General features: G+C 42.4%; 1 long non-coding RNA gene across 1 annotated transcript; it reads right to left on the minus strand.

The window, feature by feature from the left end:
- Positions 1-1,294: 1,294 nt before the first annotated feature.
- On the minus strand, positions 1,295-19,897 carry LOC133389993 (uncharacterized). The gene is made up of 3 exons (XR_009764259.1): positions 19,749-19,897; positions 12,264-12,404; positions 1,295-1,818 (listed from the first exon to the last, which is right to left on the minus strand). It is a non-coding gene; the product is annotated as an uncharacterized LOC133389993 (long non-coding RNA).
- Positions 19,898-21,822: the final 1,925 nt, after the last annotated feature.

Genomic DNA, 21,822 nt, shown 5'->3' on the forward strand with positions numbered 1-21,822 from the left:
GGCAAAGGACAAGATGCCCACCATTCCACATACAGAAGCCAATTGGAATGGCAGCAGGACAGCATTCTCCAAAGCACCTGAAGGCAGCAGAACAGCTTAGGGGATGTAGGGCACATTTTTATCTCATCCTTTGTGAGGAAAGCGCAATAGCTCAGTAGCAGATGATCCACTTTGTATGCAGAAGGTCCCAGGTTCAGTCCCCAGCATCTCCAGATAGAAGTGAGAGAGACTCCTCTCTGTTGAGCCCCAGGTCTTTCAAAGGAATCAAGGAAGGGGGTGGAGGAGCTTCAGCCCCCTCAGCTAAATCAGCAAGGGGCAGAGCCTGAGACTTTCGAGGACACTGGGGGAGGGAGTGTACTTGACACTGTGCCAGTTCCCACGGACAGTCCTCCTGCTGAAGAAGACACACCAACAGAACCATTGGGGGAATCTCTGGCATGCGTGCCAATTCCAACCTCCCTGGATCCCCCTCTTGACACTTCAAATGCTTCCCCCCTCCTGACCTCCAGCCTGCACCTATCCAGTCGGTATTGTCAGATGAGCCGTCAGAGGCTCGCCCTCTTTCACCCCGCGCCAGACGTCACGAGAAGCGCGCCGGTCAGAGGGAGGTTCCTTGAAGGAGTGAGAGATTACGAGTGAGGACCTTTCCTATTTAAGCTTGCGCCCCCTGACTGGGGTGCTGACTCAACTTCCTTCATATGCTGCAGAGTATGCTTAGTAGCTTAGATAGGGCTTGAAGTGAGTTAGTTAGTCGAGTTAATGAGACGTGCTGCCTCTGATGTTTCAATTACCCTAATAAAACAAGAATTTCTTCCACCCTTGTCCCTGACTCTCCTGCATTAGGGATTTCCAAGTAAAGACTAGATAGACACTTATCAGGGATGGTGTAGTAGTGGATTTCCTGCATCAGCAGGGCAGCTAAATGACTTTTCGAGTCCCTTCAAGCTCTGTAATTCTACTCAGCAAAAAACCTTCTGGTAGGCCCAAACCTTTGTGGGAGCAAAAGACGGGAAAAGGGAACTGGTAGCGTGGCAATGGAAAAAGGTTAAGCACTTCTTTCCTTCCTGTCCTTTCTCTGATGTAGATTTCCCCCTTCCCAAGGGATCTTGGCAATGGGGAAGAGACCAGTGGAATTTCTTACACATGGCTTTCTTATAAATGGCTGACATGTAGTTTATCTCATACGCTTTATCTAGATCCCAATTAAGCCATTGTGTAGGAGGCACAGAATGGAATTGGGCCTTCAGCTAGTATAATGGTTATTCTACTTACCACATGACAGCATTATGGACCAAGCAACATTTCTCCCAGAAGTTCCTCTCTGATTTTGAATGTTAAATGTGTTTCCACTCTGGACAGTAAGTACCTGAATGGTCCAATCCAGCCTATTCCCACTTCTCCCATCCCTAGCCATTCACCCACTGATAGACCATCCAAATATAGTCATAGGAATGTTAATGTTGGCCAAAATCATGAAGATGATTCCCAGAAAAAACATGATCAAGTAATGGCACAACTCTAGTCAATTCATTGCTAATCTTTGACCTAACAAATGCTGGAAACCACAGGAGAGGAGAATGTTCTTTGCGCTCAAGTCCTGCTTGTGGGGTCCCATGGGCAATTGGTTGGTCACTGTGAGAACAGGATGCTGGGTTAGATTGGCCACCAGCCTGATCCAGCAGGCTCTTCTTGTGTCTTATGTTCTGAAATCGCATCATACAATCATTGTGGGGCTCTGTTGCATTTCAGAACTGTCTTCAGTGCCTCTCTTGTTTTTGTGCACTATCACACTGATGATCCCTCCTTGTCAGTATTTCCCTGCAAGTAGAAAAGTAGCACAATCAGAAGAAAACGTCTGACCTCTTCCTAGTCATATGTTGCCATGCAGTCATCCATAGAAATGAATGTTTTACTTATATGAACTGGAAGAAGAGGGTCTGCACTGCAATCTGCCTTTTTTTGTACCAGGTCATATAAATTTGTACTACTTTTCTAACAGAATATCTTGATATCTTTTGTGTTTTCCATAATTCAGATCAATTCCATGGTGGTTGTTCTTGGCTATGGAATCAATTCCTGCTGTAATACAAGAGGCCCCATCTGTATTTGGCATTATGCCAGCTTTTGAAGCAACCAGTTTTCAGACTTTGTAAACTGCTTAGGAGCGTATTTTGGCATTATGTAGTATATTTTTAGTTATAAAATTGTTTAGTCACCTTTCTCAACCTGACCACAAGTGACTTGCAAAAGTATAAAAATAGGTGGTATAAGTCCAACTCTAATTTAAAGGCTTGTTTTCCCTCTCCCAGACTTGGACAACCTCAGCAGACATGAGCCTCATTCATGAACAGAGTTTGGATCTGGTAGCTTAACTTAAACTGGTGTAAATTACGCTGGCTTCCCATAGTTAGCATTGCTCCCTTAGTCATACCCATTCGCATCAATGGGTCTACTCTACTTAGAACTATCAGAGGATACAGCCCAATATATGAAGTTTAAAACCAACCTCCACCCCAACAATAATCCATATAATACTAAAAATATGCATAAAAAATTAAAAAATCAAAATTGCAGAATATACAATTAACCAGTTGTATATTGTTAATGAAATCTAAGTTCCTTGTGGTGAATGAAAGGTTCTGGAAGCAGAGGGGTGATAGTGACAACAGGAACGCTCCTCTGAAATTTCTTCCAACAATAAAATTTATTCAGACATCATGTTCATGCTTCAGATATGTTGCCATATTTTTTCTTATTAGCCCTTGAAATAGCATATAAGGAAATTAGCATATATAGGTGCTCCTATTAGCACCACAGCAAAAAATTTTGAGGGGGGTTGGGGAGAATTGTGAAAAGAAAATAGCTTTTTGCTGCATAGGAGGTATTTGTGTGTATGATATACTGTATTCTTTGAATATTATATATTATTTGTCCGATTAAGATTTTAACAGGCTATACAAGGAATATCCCACTTTCAAAATACTCAGAATACACTATATGGGAAAATGTGAATTCTAAGATAAAACTTTAAACAGATAATCTGTCTCTTTGGTGCATATCTTGCAGCAAGAGTTAATGAAGACAGAATGCCCAACGAACCATTTTCTGCTTTATGTTTTTACCTTGACAAGCCAGATATTTATTGGAAATATCTTAAGTTAGTTTCTGTGGCATTTTAACTGTTCTGCCTCATGATTCATTCGCCCACTTGATGGATAACAAAATAATAATGAGCTAGTAGTTACCTTCAGAATCGGATTTGAATAAAATATACCAAACTAACTTGCAAATAATTTAATTGTGTCATGAGCTCTGCAGAGAACTGTCAGTTTGATGCATTCAGCTGAGAAAGATGGAGATCACCTCATGAAATTACACTATGTTACAGGGAAAACAAAATTAGACGCAGAACTACAGGCAGATGCCTCAGTCCCAAAAGAATTGTGTGTGATTCTAATGCATTCTGGGAAATGGTTCCACTGTCTTCTATCAAAGTGACTTTTCTGAAAGCAGACAATCGAGATCAATTTGAAAGATAAAATCAATGTGATGATCAGGGTTGTAATGTGATAATTTGATTTCTTCAAGTTCTCTTCTACATGGAACTCATTGGAAGTAGACGAGTGATCCAATCAGATACTGACATCCTATCATCTAGTTTGGTTCTCAGTGCAAAGCATATTAGTCTTTCTTTATTACGGTCAATGACCAGCAGAATATTAGTTGGTTGCATGCAAATAGTTGTGAGATGTGGGTGGGGACTGGTGTAATTGTTGCTAGTATCACAAAGCAGGGGGGAAAGTAACAAGCCCAGGATGACTAATCTTTTTTGGGCAGACTGCCACATTGACCCATGGTCAACTGTTTGAGGGGGGGGCATGCCAAAGAGAGTGTGGCCAAAGTGTAATAAAAGTGGGTATGGACAATTTCAATAATTTTGGGGGGCGGGGGGGTCAATGAAAGAACCACACTAATGAGTGGTCAGAAAAAATAAAAAATTTAAGAAGTATTTTTTTTAAAAAAATGACAAAATTTTCAGGGCCTTCAGGGGGATACAAAAACATTTGGCATCACAGTATAATAGTGGAGTACCTATGGGAGCAGTCATAGACAGACAGATGATAGATAGATAGATAGATAGATAGATAGATAGATAGATAGATAGATAGATAGATAGATAGATAGATAGATAGATAGATAGATAGATAGATAGATAGATAAAAATTTTAATGGACAATTTTTGGGAACTTAGGGGTCCTCAAAAACCATTTTGTCATTATGGCATCATGGCAGAGGACATTTGAGAAGAATCAATAAAAATGTAATTTTTAATGAAAAAAAATAGGGGGCATAAAATGCCTTTTGTCATCATTGTATCACAGTGGGGACCTATGGGAGGTTTTTTTTTAATAAAAAAATAAAAATAGGTTAGCCGTTCCTACTGTAACCCTTTCCTAGGCAAAATGGGCTTTCAGGGATCTCTTCCAAGTGAAAGGCTGCATGTTTGCAAGCAGTCTATTCCTTTCATCTCTCTCAGTTTTCTGGTGGCATCTCTGCTACCTACACCAGCAGTTCGCTAAGTGAAATGTGAGTTGCTGCACAATGGGCTGGGTGCCTATGAAGGTAGAACGTTAAAACACTCTATGTTTTAGGAGTGCTTCAAACAACAATAACTGTAAAAATGCCATCTTCATACTAAGATACACCCTATGGAGCTCCTAAAGCATATCCACCTAAGGACCCATCAAAATCATTTATTTATATTGCATATTAATATCAAGGAAGCTAAAATGCCACCCTGGGTTTCATTTTAATGGTAGATATAGCAGCATACAGAATAGAAAAGAAGGCAAGAATACATGTCTGAGAACACTCTAATTTAAAAATATGGCTGTCTACCTAGTTCTGTAACCCCCTGTCTTAAATGGATCTCCCAGCTTAATACAGCAAGATACATTAATTGAAATGACAGCTCTTATGGCAGAACCAGCATGGCTTCAGCAGGATTAAGTCCTGCCTCCATAACCTTTAAAGTTATTTAGACTGTCAACAAGCAAACAGAAATATGTGGTCTAGTAATATTATCATGCTATGTAACCATACCAGGTTTGGCTACGTGCTGATATACCTTGGAGTAAGTTCCATGAAACACAGAGACTTAATTTTGAGTAGACAATATGTATACCAGTGTTCCTAAAGTTAACTATACAATGATTTGTTCTGCCAAAGAAGAGGCTTAGCAACATAATTTTTGGTTTAACACAAATTTTGAAGTCAGGTTTGGCCTGCAATCTGGCTAGATTACTAATTTAACTCTCTCTTGGTCTTTGTCACTTGTGTGCATTCATAGGCAAAGAATCACACACGCACGCACACGCACACACACACACACACACACACACACACCAGTCCTGCAAGATTGGTCTTGGTCAGATAAGAAAAAAATCCTTCCCCTCTTTATTTTAGATTCCCCCCACTCTGCTTCTTTTCCCCACCTCATGGTGGTGTTGTTAGAAAATGAAACAATTGTTCACAGTCATCATCAGCATGACAGAGAATTTAAGAGCATTCACTAATGGGCAAAAAACTTTGCGGTTTAAGAATTTACCTATAGGTCACAGATATTTCTATCAAATGTTAAAAAGCAGGGAAATTGGGCGGCTATAGTGAATGCACCAGGGGAGCAGGAGACCTCACCTCCTTTCTGAGATATTGTACTGCCCTACAAATGTGTAAAAATGCAAACACAAGTTGGGTTGTTCTTTCACAGTCCAATCCACTTGCTGTGTAGCTTGAAATAATTTGGTAACATGTGCCTCTGAGCATATGGTGAGTAATGGCAACACCTGCCATCTCCAAAGATGGAGAATTACATTTTTGTATGTTTGCTGGTGTTCTTCTTACTTTGCTGACCGCAGGGGATGGGGAGGGGAGGAGGGGGAGGGGAGCAGACAGGAGGGGGAGGCGGAGGGCAGGTTTGATCATTTGCATGTTTATTGAGTTCAGTGGGATTTACTCCCGTGTAATCATGCTTAGGATAGGTAAAACTGACCATGGGGAAGGAGGCCTGCAGTGGGCAAGGGAGGAGGAAGAGGGAAGGGGAGGAAGAAAGGAAAGGAGAGGGGAAAGGCAGGTCTGATCATTTGCATGCTTATTGAGTTCAGTGGGATTTACTCCCATGCAATCATGGCTAGGATAGGTAAAACTGACCATGGGGGAGGAGAAGGGAGAGGGGAGAGTAGAGGGAAAGAGGAAGGGTGGAGAGGAGAGCAGAAGGATGGAGAGTGGGAAGGAGGGGATTGGAAGAGGAGAGGGACAGACGAAGGAGGGGTGAGGGAATGGGTAAAAGGGAGGTGATGGGAGGGAGGAGGAAGGGAGGACAGGTTCAATCATTTGCATGCTTATTGAGTTCAATGGGATTTATTCCCATGCAATCATGCTTGAAAATGAAATGGACTGCCTTATGGCGACCCTATGAATATTCATGGTAAGTGGTAGTCAGAGGTGGTTTACCATTGCCTTTCTCTGAGGCTGAGAGACAGTGACTGGCTCAAGGTCACCCAATGAGCTTCATGGCTGTGTGGGGATTCGAACCCTGGTCTCCCAGGTCATAGTCTAGGATAGGTAAAACTGACCATGGGGGAGGGGAAGAGGGAGGGGGAAGGAGGGGATTGGAAGGGGATGGGGAGAGGAAGGGAGGGTTGAATGAAGGGAGAGGGAAGGGGCAAGAGGGAGGGGATAGGAGGGAGGAGAAGGGGAGGGCAGGTTTGATCATTTGCATGTTTTTTGAGTTCAGTGGGATTTACTCCTGTACAATGATTCTTAAGTTAGGTGAAACTGATCTGGGGGGGGGCAGGGAGGTGAGAGGAAGGGGAAAAGATTGGATGGGTGGGCACTGGGCAGAGGGGAAGCCCCTTTCCTTTCCAAAAGGAAAACATTGTGAACAGTATCATCCTTTTTCAGGGTTTCCCCCACCTTTTTATTCTACAGCAGGCATGTATAGCCTCCCGCCCAAATTTAAACCAAAGCTGTCACTGGCCACACCTTTATTTCTCTTTAGACAGTCATGGCTTCTCCCAGAGAATCCTGGGAAGTGTAGTTAGTGAAAGGTGCTGAGAGTTGCTAGGAGAGGCCCTGTTCCCCTCAAAGAGCTTCAGTCAGAGTGGCTGACTCTTAAACCACTCTGGCCACTGGAGCTCTGTCAGGGGAATAGGGGTCTCTCAGCACCCTTCATAAACTACACTTCTCAGGATTCTTTGGGGGAAGCCATGATTGTCTAAAGTGAAATAAAGGTCTGGTGTGGGTGTGGCCCCCTGATTAGCCAAGCAGCCATGAGTCTAGCTTTTGGAACACTGACAGTTGGTTCTTACTGAGCATGCCCAATGTTATTGTTGAGTTCAATGCAAAATTACTTAAATTAATTAAAAATCAGCCAGGCATTTTTTAACTTTTAAATTGCAGAAGATGAAGGTCAGAGTATGGCTGACTTTTAATTAATTTCAACAGATTATGAGAACTCTGACAGAAAAAGGTCCAAAAGGGTCTGGTTTTCCCCCTCTGTTTTTAGACTTTGAACTCTGGATTCTCTCTGTTTTGTGTATTGCCATGAACATTTAGAGGGTTGTTAAGCAAGTGTTTCTGAGATCAGGACTATAAGTTTTGTAAGGTTTTGTCTGAAATGAGCTTATGGGAAGCATCAGAATGGCATGGGGGTATTTTTTATTCAACATTGTGGAATGCAAAAAATCCATGCTGACTGTAGTACACAGCGACTCTCATGGCTGTATAATATGTAAATTTTCTTTTCTCTCTCTGTCAGGAAAAAAAGACATAAGAGTTCAAAGTCACAAAAGAAATAGGTAAGCTAGAATAGCAACCAAGAAAGTAGTTAGGTGGAAACTTTTTTAATTATGTAGATTTCATCTTTTTTTAAAAAAAACATTGAAGTATTGAAGAATTAGGCTTGCATTTGTAAGTCGGGAATCTGATCCTGATAGTGTACAAATGGGCAGGAAAGGAGAAAACCTGTGCCTGGGGCCACATTCACACCATACATTTATTACACTACTTTAAGCTGTCATGGCCTTCCCCAAAGAATCCAGGGAAGTGTCATTTGTGAAAGGTGCTGAGAGTAGACTCCTGTTTTCCTCACAGAACTATTTCCAGAGTGGTTTAACAGTACCTCTTCCCAGGGAACACTGGGAACTGTAGCTCTGTGAGAAGAATAGGAGTCTCCTACCAACTCGCAGCACCCTTCACAAACTATCTTTCCCAGGCTTCTTTGGGGGAAGCCATGAGTGTTAAAGTGGAATGTACAGTGTGAATGTGGTCTGGGGCCGCTTGATGCTGATTTCTCTGACATCCCTACTTACCACCTCATTTTTTAAAATATAAAAAAGCCTTATGTAGATTCTGAAATATGCTATGGATACATATCTCAAGAAAGTGAACACAAAAATGGTCCAAATCCATAAAAACTGAAAATATAAATTAAACTCTGATAGTTTCCAAAGTCAATTAGACACTGATTTTAATGGAATTGCCCTGAAGTGAGCTCAAAGTTATTTTTCTACAAAATCTGAAAAGAGACATATTATCCATTCACACCATGGAAAGGCTGGCTTGCATTTTATTTAATAATGTCTTTAAAGTTAAATGAATTTACTATTAGTGTAGGGCAATGAAAGTGAAATCATTAGTGTAGGGCAATGAAAATGAAATCAATGTCAGACAGTCTCATATGTGTCTTGTCCAGACACTTCAGAACAGACAGAGTAGCATTGATACAAAGGATAGCAAGCAGCACTGACCAAAATCTTGGTTCATATTTTCTAACCAGAATTTATGAGTTAAGGCCATAGCTTGGTGGTAAACACCTATCCTGCATGAAGGTCTGAGATTCATATCTCAAGAATCTCCTTTTAAAAAGATCTCAAGAAACTGAGATTTTGTGACATTTTAGCTGATGGTAATAAATCTATTGCTTCATTGTAGATTTTAGTATTTTTCTTATAGATCAACATGGCTGCTTTTGCTTTGTATGCATCACATCAGAGAGCAATTGATTTCATCTCACTGTTGATTGTGTACTCAATTGCAACCCTGACTTGGGTGACATGCAAGTGTTTGTCTCAGTGGTACAGCATCTGCTTTGCATGCAGAAGTTCCCAGGTTCAATCACAGCATCTCTAGGTAGGGCTGGGAAAGACTCCTGCCTGAAACTCTGGAGAGCAGCTGCTAGTCAGTGTAGACAATATTGAACTAGATTGCAATAGTCTGAGTTAAGGCAGCTTCGTATGTTCCTAATGTGGAAAGCTGCACTGACCACTGAATAAGGCTTAAGCCACTCAGTGCTGGTTAGAAGATCATTCTTGATCATTCTCACAGCATGTTCCCCCAATGGAATGAACTCTGAATTTGATTTCATGTGTGGCTGCAGGGAAGAGGGGGTTTAACTCCCCCCCCGAGTCAATTTTTACCATCAAAATGTCTCAACCTGTTCCCCTGCCTGTGGAATGGGGGGTGGAGGAGAGAAAGGTGTGGTTTAGACTGTAAAAAAAATGGTCATTGGGGAAAGAGATTATCATTGCTTCACTTAGCTCCGTTGCTGTTCTCAAATTCAGAGTGCCCCAAACATGTATTTCATTGGGAGTGGGAGGAGACTCGGAAGACAGACCATGGGCCTCTTCGCACCATGTGGAATTTGAGCTTTAATTCCAAGTTACCGTCAGCAGCTGGCAACACAGATAAATTGACTATTTCATATTAGTTCAATATGCTCCCATACTCAATCTTTTCTTCTTTTTTCTTGCTTACTGTATCTTGCAGTATCTTTTTCTTTTATCTTGTCCTCAGTTAGATGGGGAAGAGGATATGGGTATGTGGAGCATTGCTATCTTTATTTATTTATTTATTTCAATTTTTAGTAAGTCCAATAATAAAATCTTAATAAAAATAAATAGAGGTTTGGTTTAGAAATGTAAGATTCTGTAATTAAATTCTTACATAAGCTGTCTGTAGAAAATGAGTTCACGGGAACTCCGTGGGCAGTTAGCATTTCTCTGCTTCATTGCCAGCTATCTCAACATTTCAATCATGCTGTAGTTGCATATGCAAAAATCTATCAACCCAATCTGCAGCTTTCATCATTCATACTCTCTGTTGTCTCATTTTTAGGAATACAAGGAGGAAAAAAAATCGTCAGTAAAAGGTCAGCTTCAAAACATGCCAGACATAGCAATCAAACTAGTTAATCCAAAAGTGGGGAAATTGTCAACGTGCCAAGAGCTGTGAAGAAAAAATAAGAAGTCTATATTTACAGACTGCCTGCACATGGGACGGAAGAAATGGTACACCAGGTTTTTTATAGCCCTCTTCGGGCATTCCAGCAGGTGTCTACACCAGCAGTGGGGACCTGGATCTGGCTAACGGACCAGATTCTGATGGCCCAGCCCCTTCTCCCAACCCACCTTGCAGGCCAAGTTTGACAGGTGGGCAGGGCCACCACCTGTCAATATCTGATGTCACAATGCCAACAAGTGACCCATTTTTGCCTTCACGGCTTGAAATCAAACTCTGCAGGCAAAGTGTGGTGCACAGTGCTTTGTAAGCCCTGATGATCAGCTGGGCATGCAAAGCTTGGTGCTCGGTGCTGTGCTAGTCTCACGAGCAGCTGGTTCTTGAGCATTGCACAGCAGTGTGCATGGGGCTTTGCACAGGGCTTTGCACAGAGCTTTGCAGGTGCCATCAGTGAGCTGATCAGAAGTGCCTGCAAATCCCCTTTTGACCCAGCTGTCAGGCATAGGACAAGTGGGCATGGCTTGGCCAAAACAGCCTCAGAGACCAAATGGGGAGGCCTGGCAGGCTTAATTAGGCCCATGGGTCTGATTTCCTCACCACTAGTGTACGCTAACAAGTGAAGGGTGGGTGCGAACAAGCATGCTCATTCTACCCCCATCATGCTGCACAAGTTGGAAGATACCTCTATGAAGCAGGAAGCCTGCTTCTATTTGGGTAGGCTCCGATAGAGAACCCAGGAAAATCAGGGTTCTGCTTCATGCAAGGAGACTACACACAGAAAAGCAGGCTCCCTACTTCATATTGTCATCCTCCAATGTGCAAAGGGTGACAGTAACAGGGACAGGGGTAAAGTTAGGGTACACCAGGGATGGGATCAGTTGGCCGGTGCCGGTTCAAAAGCATTCTGTCGACCTAACAGGCTGTTATCAATAAGAGTTAGTTCTTCGTCTGCTAGCTGCTACTTTTACAGATCCATTTATTATTATTATTATTATTATTATTATTACATTTATACCCCGCCTTTCTTTTCATGATAGAAATGCTAGGCGGCTTACATATGGTTCCCAAGCAGTCTCCCATCCAGGCACTGACCAGACCTGACCATGCTTAGCTTCAGCCGAGACCTGGCCTTATGTGCCTTCAGACCATAGCCTGGTATTTCTTTTCATTCTAAGATTTATATTTTGAAAGGAAATATCAATAAATCAAGGAAATGTTGATCAAATTGTTGTTCTTAATAACAATATTTTAGAGGTAGGTTTTTTTTTTAATTAAATAGCCAGTGAAAATTACTACATAAAAATCAAATCCTCAGTAACAGAGAATAAGTGAATTAATGGAAAATTCAATACCAAATGCAAATTGGGTGGAATTCTCACACAGCCCTAATGTACACAGTTGCTGGCACACCTGAAGAGGGTTTATGTGTTTACAGTGCTATCGGAAAATGAGAGACTTGTGTCATCCTCAGCACAGGTACTCAAAAGTAGCTCCAACAAAGTTCAGTACAGACTGTTGGAGAGATAAGTGGGCATAGGATACTCCCAGCGAAGTGGGCATAAGATTGAAACCTTACTCTCTGGTTTAGTGTGCTTAGGACAGCAATTGTGAAGCACAATCCTATGCATGTTTGCTCAGAAGTAAGTTCCATTGTGTTCAACAATGCTTATTCCATGTTTATGCATATGATTATAGCCTTAAACTGTCATAGTAGAAACATACTCCATTTATTTTAATAGAGCCCAACTACAAGTAAATGTACTGAGGATCAATGTTAACCTGAACTCCAGTAACCTCCACCTGTATGCTATAAGGAGCATCAGCGGGTGAAGGTTGTGTCTCTGAGGGGACAATGATGGGATCAAACCCCTCTAAGGAGTTTGATGGTTTCTCCAAGGCCTGACTTAATCATGATCCTGGCCATAGCAGCACATTTACCTGCTGACTTGTGTAAACGTTCTTACCACATACACTGCTTTGGCCCACGTAGATGCACTGCTGGAATGCAGCTTGATTGGTCACAAGGGTTGTCATCTGTCCTTCTTTACTGAAGACTGCCCTCTATTTGAAGGGGCATCCAGTCCCAGTAAGTAAACCATACACACCTAGACAATGGACAGCAGGCACACAGGTCACATTTCTTCCTACTACGATGATGAGATGCATTAAATTTCTATTTACATTAGAGGAATTATTTCTAAATTTGCATCTATACATATAAATCAGCACACAGAAATTTTATGCAGATCTGAGTCTTGGGGGGACATTTTGTGAATGATCACTGAATAGGTCAAAAATTCTGCAGGTGTGATCTATGCAGATAGAAGCTCCCTGGGGTAGGGTGACAAATAGAGGTGACCACCCTGGGCCCCATGCTTTGTGGTGGGCTCATGCACCTGGTGTCAACAGGCCAGTGCTGCTGCCTCCCACCATCTGGCAAAGCTTTCCTCTTCCTCCCTTCCTACAGCAAGGCAAGGAGAGAGGTGGTACAGGTGGCAGATGCAGAGGTGAGATGGAAGCAATGGGTGGCAAGCTGTGTGATTAGCCCCAGGCAAATGCCTGCACCCCCCTAGAAATAGCCCTGACTGCATGTATATAACATAATGGTCTTGAGATGGTTATATAGTAGGGTTGCCAGGTTCATGGCCTGAGACTGATCCTGTATCTTTAGGAGGAGAGAAAGTCAGCCAAGTGCAGGTGTTCTTGCAACACTGTAATGAGAAAAATCACAAGGCGGAATTCTCCCTTCCCCCTGCACAACTTTTAAAGGTACAGAAGACCTCTTGGAGGCCTGGCCTGGCAACCAAGAGATCTTCTGTATCTTTAAAAGTTGTGCAGGGGAAAGGGAGAATTCCAGCTTGTGGTTTTTCCCATCACAGTACTGCAAGAACACCTGCACTTGGCTGACTTTCTCTTCTAATGATACAGGATCAATCTCGGGCCATGAACCTGGCAACCCTATTACTATCTACCTGTGTGAGTTTCTGCAAGACCTGCTCCCTGCATTTCTGGCTGATTTCCACCTGGCCTGGAAGGGCAAGGCCCTGTCTCTCTCCAGCTACAAAAGCAGCAACTGCTGAAGGGGCCAGAGACCATCTACTTGTGTGAGTTTCTGCAAGACCTGCTTCCTGCATTTCTGGCTAATTTCCACCTGGCCTGGAAGGGTGGGGCCCTGTCTCTCTCCAGCTACAAAAGCAGCAACTGCTGAAGGGGCCAGAGACCATCTACCTGTGTGAGTTTCTGCAAGACCTGCTCCCTGCATTTCTGGCTGATTTCCACCTGGCCTGGAAGGGCGGGGCCCTGTCTCTCTCCAGCTACAAAAGCAGCAACTGCTGAAGGGGCCAGAGACCATCTACCTGTGTGAGTTTCTGCAAGACCTGCTCCCTGCATTTCTGGCTGATTTCCACCTGGCCTGGAAGGGCGGGGCCCTGTCTCTCTCCAGCTACAAAAGCAGCAACTGCTGAAGGGGCCAGAGACCGTGTGTGTGTGTATGTGTGCGTGAACCCGCTGCTCGGGATGTCTATAGACTACTGGGGTTTTGTTTAGTATTATATGTTATATTTTACTCTATGTTATATTTTAGTCTATGTACGCCACCTAGAGTGGCCGTTAATTCAGCCAGATAGGCGGCCTAGAAATAAAATTTTATTATTATTATTATTATTATTATTATTATTATTATATAGTCAGGAGCACAGAGCCACAGAAGCAGCTTACATTGAGAGTGCACTGTTTGCCATGCCAGGCCCTGTTCATTCTTTAATGACTTTATTGGCACTGCATCAAACTTATACTCTGTATTCAAAAGTTGTTAAAACTGCTTCAAGTCTTGAGGCTGCTTCTTCCCAGAGCATTCTTGAACCTGGGGGGTGTTAGATTGTTTGCCACAAAGACAACATAGACATATGGCACAGACCCTGGCTCACTGATCTATTTGCCGAGATTCAGTTACAGCTGGAAGAACATCAGCTTCTGAATGTTTTCTAATATGGTTAACAGATTTTTAAAAAATTAATTTGCCTTCTGTTGCCTTGCCTGCAACTGCAACAAGCAGCTACTGAAACAGACTCCCGAAACTGGGTAAAGTGTTTCCATACTTTGGAATATACCTGATGGGTGACTCCAGTAACAGATGGGGTTGAGTCCTGTAGCAGCCACACACATACACACACAGAGTAGCTTATTAACTAGAATGAAAAAGGAGTGATGGTAATAAATACACTGCTTACAGTTGTTGCTCAACATGTTCGATTATTATATTGTGAGTTGAGTGAAACGGCCAGATCAGATAAGCCATCATAATATGAATCACATAGGAAGCTGTCTTATACCAGGACAGACTATTTATCTACTGAACCCAGTATGCTCTGACTGATAGTGGTTGTCCATGGTCTATAGCAGAGGTCTTCAACATCACCTGCTATCTGATCCTTTTATCTGGAGATGCCAGGGATTGAACCTGGCCCATGAAAAGTATGTTCTCTCTACCACGTGGTTGCTCCCCAGAACCTCAGTCAAAGAAAGCACTCAAACAGAGGCCAGATGATTCAGTGGTAAGTTAAAAGCTAAGAATTGTCATCTCAGCTGAGATTGCCTTGAGAGTGGAAGCTTAAATGGGTTAAAGAAATATTGGACTAATCCAGCAAGACAATTCTTAGAAGTATGTAAGCTGTCCTAAGTAAAAAGTAAGTAAATAGAATAGTAAGCTGCCCTATACCAAGTCAGGTCACTGGTCCATTTAGCTCAGGATTGCCTCCACTAGCTGGCAGCCGTTCTCCAGGATTTCAGAAAGGAGTTCATTCCCAGCCTTACCTGGGACATTTGCCTGCAAGCCGTGCACTACCGCTGAGCCTTGAATTGTGCACTTCTCCAATGTTTGTGATACAGTTCTCCAACCAAAGAATACAAGTGCAAAAAATCCACATACTAGTAAAAAGTGCACCAAAAAATTCATATATTAGTGAAAGTACCAAACACAAAAATATCCTGTTAGGAAGGAATTGCTTGCAAAAATGCATATGGTAGGCAGAATTATGTACAATTAGGAGAAATGTGCATGAAACTGTGTACTCATTTTCAAGGAAACTTAAAAACACACACAGTACAAATGTACACAGAAATGGGGCAAACCAAGCTTAAGACTGGGGGGGGGGATTAGAATTTGAGAGAAACTGACAGAATCATCCATCCCTCTTCCAAGTGAAGAGACTTTTCCTGCTTCAGATGTTAACTTCAGCAGCCTCATTGCTGCCAACTCAATTGCATAGCTTTCTCTCTCTGCTCAGATAGCCACCCTGTATCCACTGCACATAACAGTCTAGTCACTAGGATAGGTGCCCAGACAGTTTGGCTTCCTGGTAGCAAGTACACCACTGAAGTAGCATGTGAAACAAGCCTTTAATAAACTTAATTGATGGGTTTCCCATTCTCTGTCTCTCCCCACCCCTTTTCCTTTGATATTCAAATTGCAAATCAGCCTTCTCAGTTATAAACTGAGTTGCTAACCTTTTTTGGCCTGAGGGCCACATTCATCCTTAACCAGCTCTCTAGGGGCCACCCCACAGTCTCTCACACATTCATTCACATGCACACACACACTCATTCACCCCCTCCTCAGTTAAACCATGTAGATCAGCTGATGGGGGTTTATTACCCCCTCTCCACTCTAATGATAGATCTGATGGCTTGGGAAGGGCCATTTGCATATCCAACACTGAGCTCTGTCTACCTCAGCAATGTGTCAACTATTTTTTTCTTTTTGCCACTGCCATTAGCAATGGTGAGGTTTTGGGGAGCAGAATAGCTCCCCCACAAAAAAAAACACCTGGGGGTTATCTACCCTTGCTTTAGACCAATGGTGAAATATCAGAGCTTTATGAGAATCCATTTATTCCCTACAGAAACTGTTTCTCCTATAGGTACAGGTTGTAGCAGATGTTCTTTTGGTCAACTTCTCCTTATCCATCTTCAGCAAAAACTGGCCTAACAGCAACAAGCCATGTGGAGATCTTGCCTCCTGTTTACAGCTCAGTTCAACATTCATGTCATGCAGCAGCTAATTAACTGCTGGTTGTTTGCTCTCCATTTGCTTTGCCAATTATCCAAGCTCAAGAAAGCAGGGCACAGACATATGATCTGTTCTAAAACAAATGTGCTGGCAGGCAGGTAAGCTTATACTCCACCTGAGATAAATGTGTTTATTTTTCCTTCCCTCTGGCCCTGTCTTCTTATTAAGGCAGCCAGATAACAATTTTAGTGAGATGTTTTGGAGGTGAAGACATATTCCTTGGAAGCATGGACTGTAGAATGAGCAGAAACCCGCTATATCAGGTCTGGGAAGCTCCTGGGATTTAATATACTAACGTCTACTAAATGCAGCTCAAAATTGCATTAGCCTTTTTTTTTTGCAGCTGTATCACATTTCTGACTCACATTCAGCTGGTGATCAATTATAATGTTGAGATCCTTTCGACATGTACTAATGTCAAGCCAGATATCCCTCATCTTGTATGTTTAATTTCCCCCCCCCTCTCTCTCTGTCTCTCTGTCTCTCTCTCTCTCTCTCTCTCTCTTTCTCTCTCTCTCTCACACACACACACACACACACACCCCAAAATACACAACTCCCACCCATCATGGGCTTCTTTTCTCATCAATCTTTCTTTCTATGGAATCCTACCTAGGATTTTTATGACCTTCTTAAAATTTGTTGTTATGTACCTTCAAGTTGCTTTCAACTTATGGAGACCCTATGAAAGCAACCTCCAATAGCATCTGTCATGAACCACTCTGTTCAGATTTTGTAAGTTCATGTCTGTGGCTTCCTTTATGGAATCAATCCCTCTCTTGTTTGGCCTTCCTCTTTTTCTACTCCCTTCTGCTTTTCCCAGCATTATTGTCTTTTCTAGTGAATTATGTCTTCTCATTATGTGTCCAAAGTATGATAACCTCAGTTTCATCATTTTAGCTTCTAGTGATCATTCTAGTTTAATTAACACCCAATTATTTGTCTTTTTCGCGGTCCATGGTATTGGGTTTCCTGAAATCTATGGTATAAGTTTCACTACATTCACCATTGGTTTGCCATAAGATCATGACGTCTAGCATTACATGGTCCAAGTTCTCACTACTTTAATCTTCCCTAAGTTCAAGTCAAGGATAGTAGATCCCCTCATTCCTTCCTTCACCTTCTGAAAGAGGAGCTTGTCAGCAAGTCATGTCAGAAATTTGGTGGAAGTTTTATGCATAGTTGAGTTTGTCTCCAAGCAGATATCAGAGTTGTGAAAGTCCCCCATTACTATTAATCCTTACTTCCCTGAAACATCTATAATCTGCTTCATGAAAGCATCATTCACATTCTCTCCTTAGCTTGCTAGTCTAGTAGACTCCAATCGCAATGTTGTTTAGATTTCTTTCTCCATTTATCCCCCCCCCATGGTGGGGAAAAAGAGGACCTTCTGAGTTTCTGTCTGTGTGCTAATAAAGTACAAGGCCACTGGCAGCAAAAACCTTTTTCCAGGCAGACATGTAAAGCATATCCCCCTCCCCACAAAGAATCCTGGGAACGGTAGCTTATCCCTCACTGAGCTAAAATTCCCAGGGTTTTTTGAGGGGGGGATGTGTTTTGAATGTATGGTGTGTACACAGCCTCTATGCCTGAAAGAAATGTAGAAAGTGCAGTATTTCTAGTCACTAGGCAAGGCTGCCCTGACACATAAAGCAGGCAGCCTGTCATCTAACCCAAAGGAGTGGCCAGCAATAAATGATGTCTAGAGCTACACTAAAATACAAGCATAACTAATTGATAGAAGCAACAAAAAGCCAATTAAGGTAAAATAAAGTCTGTGTAATAATGTCCATAAGTGTACTCAGTGCAACATCAGGGATTAAAAACAAGCTGAGCAATGTTCAGCTAAATTCTTCCACAGAAGCAATAGGAAGAATGCAATCTACAGCTTTTCCCCTCTTCGTAATGATACCAGAAAGGCATTGTTACGGTATCTACACTTCAAGCTGACATAAAAGTACTTAAACGAGAAAAAATGCAAAAAGCTACCATACTATCCTGAACCTCATGTACCTCTTATCTAGAAAAAAAAGCCTGTTTAGAAAACAGGATTCAGGGACGTTTCATTCGGAACACAGGAAAGCGAGTCAGAAACAGCATCACACAGTATTAAATTTCTGAGTTTCACTCTGTAAAGTCACACAATATTAAACTTCAGCTGGGTGACAAACTGCTGAGACCAGCCCTACCATTACGCAAAATGGGCAACCGCCTCAGGTGACAAATGATAAGGACAGGAGCAACAGCCCCCTGGCTGTTCCTCCAAAGTCTCCCGGCCATTCCTCTCTGCTGGAGGACAGACCTGTGAATTCTTTGCAGCCTGTCTTGCCCCACCCCACCCACACCAACTCAAGTGCAGTGGAGGACACTATCCCATCATCAGTGTAGAAGTAAGGGTCAACTGCCAGTCCAGCCAGATTCTGCATGTGGAATGGAGAAGATGCCATTTTGTCCTTTTAACTCAGGCCATAAAAAGTTTTGGGAACACCCTGCAACCTGCCCTTTAATATTAGCTTAACATTACCTATGGGAAACCTCCACTGACCCCCTAGGTAAAATCCTTCTCAGGAAGAACTGGGTTTAGTGGGGCTTCTTCCCAGGCAAGTGTGCTTAGGCTTGCACCCAATCTCTTTGTAAAAGACAAACGCTTCGGAACTGTGATTCTTCTTTTTAGTCAATTTTTAACAATGTAATACAGAATGCCTATTGATTGTATTCTGTCTTGTGCTCTCTGACACTTACGAAGGACCGTCGGAGTAACGCTGTGAGAAATGCATTTGACATCATTAGTATTGATGACTATGCCAGGGAATGCAAGAGGAAGCCAGAGCATTACTTCAAAGAGAAATACATTTTGTCCCCAGCTGTTTATTAGCTATGTCCAGAAGTGGCTCACCCAGCTTGGCAGAGCTTCCCAGGCAGGTGAGTCTCTGTTGCTTACTGGGAGGAAGGGGGAGAGGAGGTAAAGAAAGAGTCAGAAAGAATATTAAAGTGCTGAGTTTCGTTCTGTAAAGTCACACAATATTAAACTGGGCATGGTGCAAACACACCAGCAATAGCGCCAGATTGGCTCTGCCTTGACTTCCCCTCGCCACACCCCTCTCCCTCCCAGGATGCAACAGCACCCCACCTGCTGGGAAGCTAGCATAGTGACTAGCATAGCATCCAGACAGCCAGTTCTGCATATGCTTGTTTACTAAGAATAAGTCCCAGTGTGTGCAGTGGAGCAAATTGCTCTGAGGGAAGTATACACAGGATTGCAGCCTGAGTCCAGATTTTGACCCAAACGTCCTATCACATTATTTCTCACCTCTATCTCATTGCTGTGGATCACTCCCCCCCAAAAAAGCCAAAAGGAGGAGGAGGAATAAGAAACACATACCTTATTTTGGGCCACGTGGTATTTCTAATGAAGCAAACAGAAAAATTCCTGCTGGGACCAAGGACGGGTCTTTCAGCCACAATAGTGTCAGCCATTGTGTTGCTCAGAAAACATTTCGGCTTTAATGGTTTCTGATTAGTTTCCACAGCGTCTGCATTTCAGAGACAAGCTGCCAGAGATATGACTCTGTATCCCCTGGAAAGCATGTTTTCTTCTCTCAAGGTCTCCCTTTGGAGCTGCTGTACTGCAGGAAAAAGCTGGCACTAGCAAATCATCAGCTACACAAAATCTGTTTATGCCTCACAGAACTAGAGATCTTGAAAGGCTGAGCTCTCTCACCAGCGTGTGTGTGTGCTCACGCACATACACACACATAAACACCCTGGCACCTCATACTCTTTTCATATCTTGCCAACATTTTGAAACGGATATTGATTCTAATGCAACAGGAGAAAGCTATTGCCAGCAAGGCAATGAAGATATATAACTGAGTCACAATGTCGATGATGATGATGATGATTAGTTGTTGTTATTGTAGTAGTAGTAGTAGTAGTAGTAGTAGTAAGATTTCTTACCCACCCTTCATCACAAGGTCCCATAGCAGGTTAGAACAATGTAAAAGGCAATTTTAAAATCAGTTAAGACAACATGCAATCAGAAGAATAGCGTGGGTCCTAAAACACACACACACACACAAAGGCCAGGGTAAAGAGGTATAGCTTCCGCATATGGTGTAAGCTGTATAATGAAGGTTGCAGATGCACCTGTCCGGGGAGGTTCCACAGGTTAGGGGCTACCACAGGAAAGACTTCTCCCGGGCTCCCACTCCCAAACTACTGAAGATAGTGGAACTATTAAAAGGGCCCTCTCTGCTGATGTTATCACTTCCTAAGGTCTGTAGGGAAGGAGGCGGTCTTTCAGATATTTAAAGGAAGTCTCGTTCACCTTGAAGGCTAAAACCCTGTCAACGCAACTTAAGGTAAAATGTAATAAAATACAAGTTATACCAGCGAGACAGAATAAAACAACACTCAAAGGCTAAAATAGAGAACATATTGATCACCAAAATTAGCAATGGAAGAATAGAGCAATTCAAGAAAAAGGCAACAAAAAGAAGTGGGTCTTTAGGGCTTTCCCAAATATCTGAAGGGAAGGGACCTGTCAGAGGACAGTGGGCAGGGCATTCCAGAGATGTTAGGCCACTACAGAGAAGGGCCTCTTTCCTCCCATCTGCCAACTTGACTGCTCTCTGAGGAGCTATATGAGGAAATCCTCTCTGCTTGATCTTAAGGTAAGGGCAGGCTTATACAAGTAAAGGCAGTCCTTCATATAACTCTCTTCCCTTAAAAATAAAAAAGGAAATAATGCACATCAATCAAACTCTGCATCAGGAACGCCCAAACTGCAGAAGATGTTTGGAACTCTACAGAGGTTACACAACAAATCAAAAATCATACTGTCTGAACCTGAGAATACAATGTGAGAATGCAAATGCTGTCGAAAACTTAGTCAGCCCAATTTCTATACGCTTGCTTTTCTGGCAGCAAAAGGGATCACTTAAACGAACCTTTATTTCACCTTAATAGGCCATTAACATGCTTTTATCTTCCTATTATTCAGCAGGCATAAATGCAAACTAAGACACGTTTAAGATGGGCACAATAAGGAGTTTAAGTGCTCAAGGCCAAAGTTGATAATTATTTCCTAGGCTTATAGCATCCAGTAGCCAGGAGTACCTTAATGACTGATGGACATTTAAATCATTCTAAGTCCTGTTACTGTTTTTCTCCCCGCACCCACTACATATTTCATGTTACACTTCAACATTTGTCTGTTATGCAGTACACCAAAGATGAGGGTGTTTGTGCATATAAGGTGCAAGAAAAACAGTTACCTTTATATAAGGGCTCTGAAAACACTGCTGTCAAAGATGTGTGCTTTAGATGGACTTTAGGTCCCTCTAGTGGCTTGATATAACTGAAACAAAACAGTAACGTAAAGGCCATCGGATAGCAAGACAAATGCCAAAAATATGTAATGTTCCATAGTGAAAGGACATGAATTAATCGTGGCT

This window comes from Rhineura floridana, chromosome 8 (assembly GCF_030035675.1).
Source record: "Rhineura floridana isolate rRhiFlo1 chromosome 8, rRhiFlo1.hap2, whole genome shotgun sequence".
NCBI lineage: Eukaryota > Metazoa > Chordata > Lepidosauria > Squamata > Rhineuridae > Rhineura > Rhineura floridana.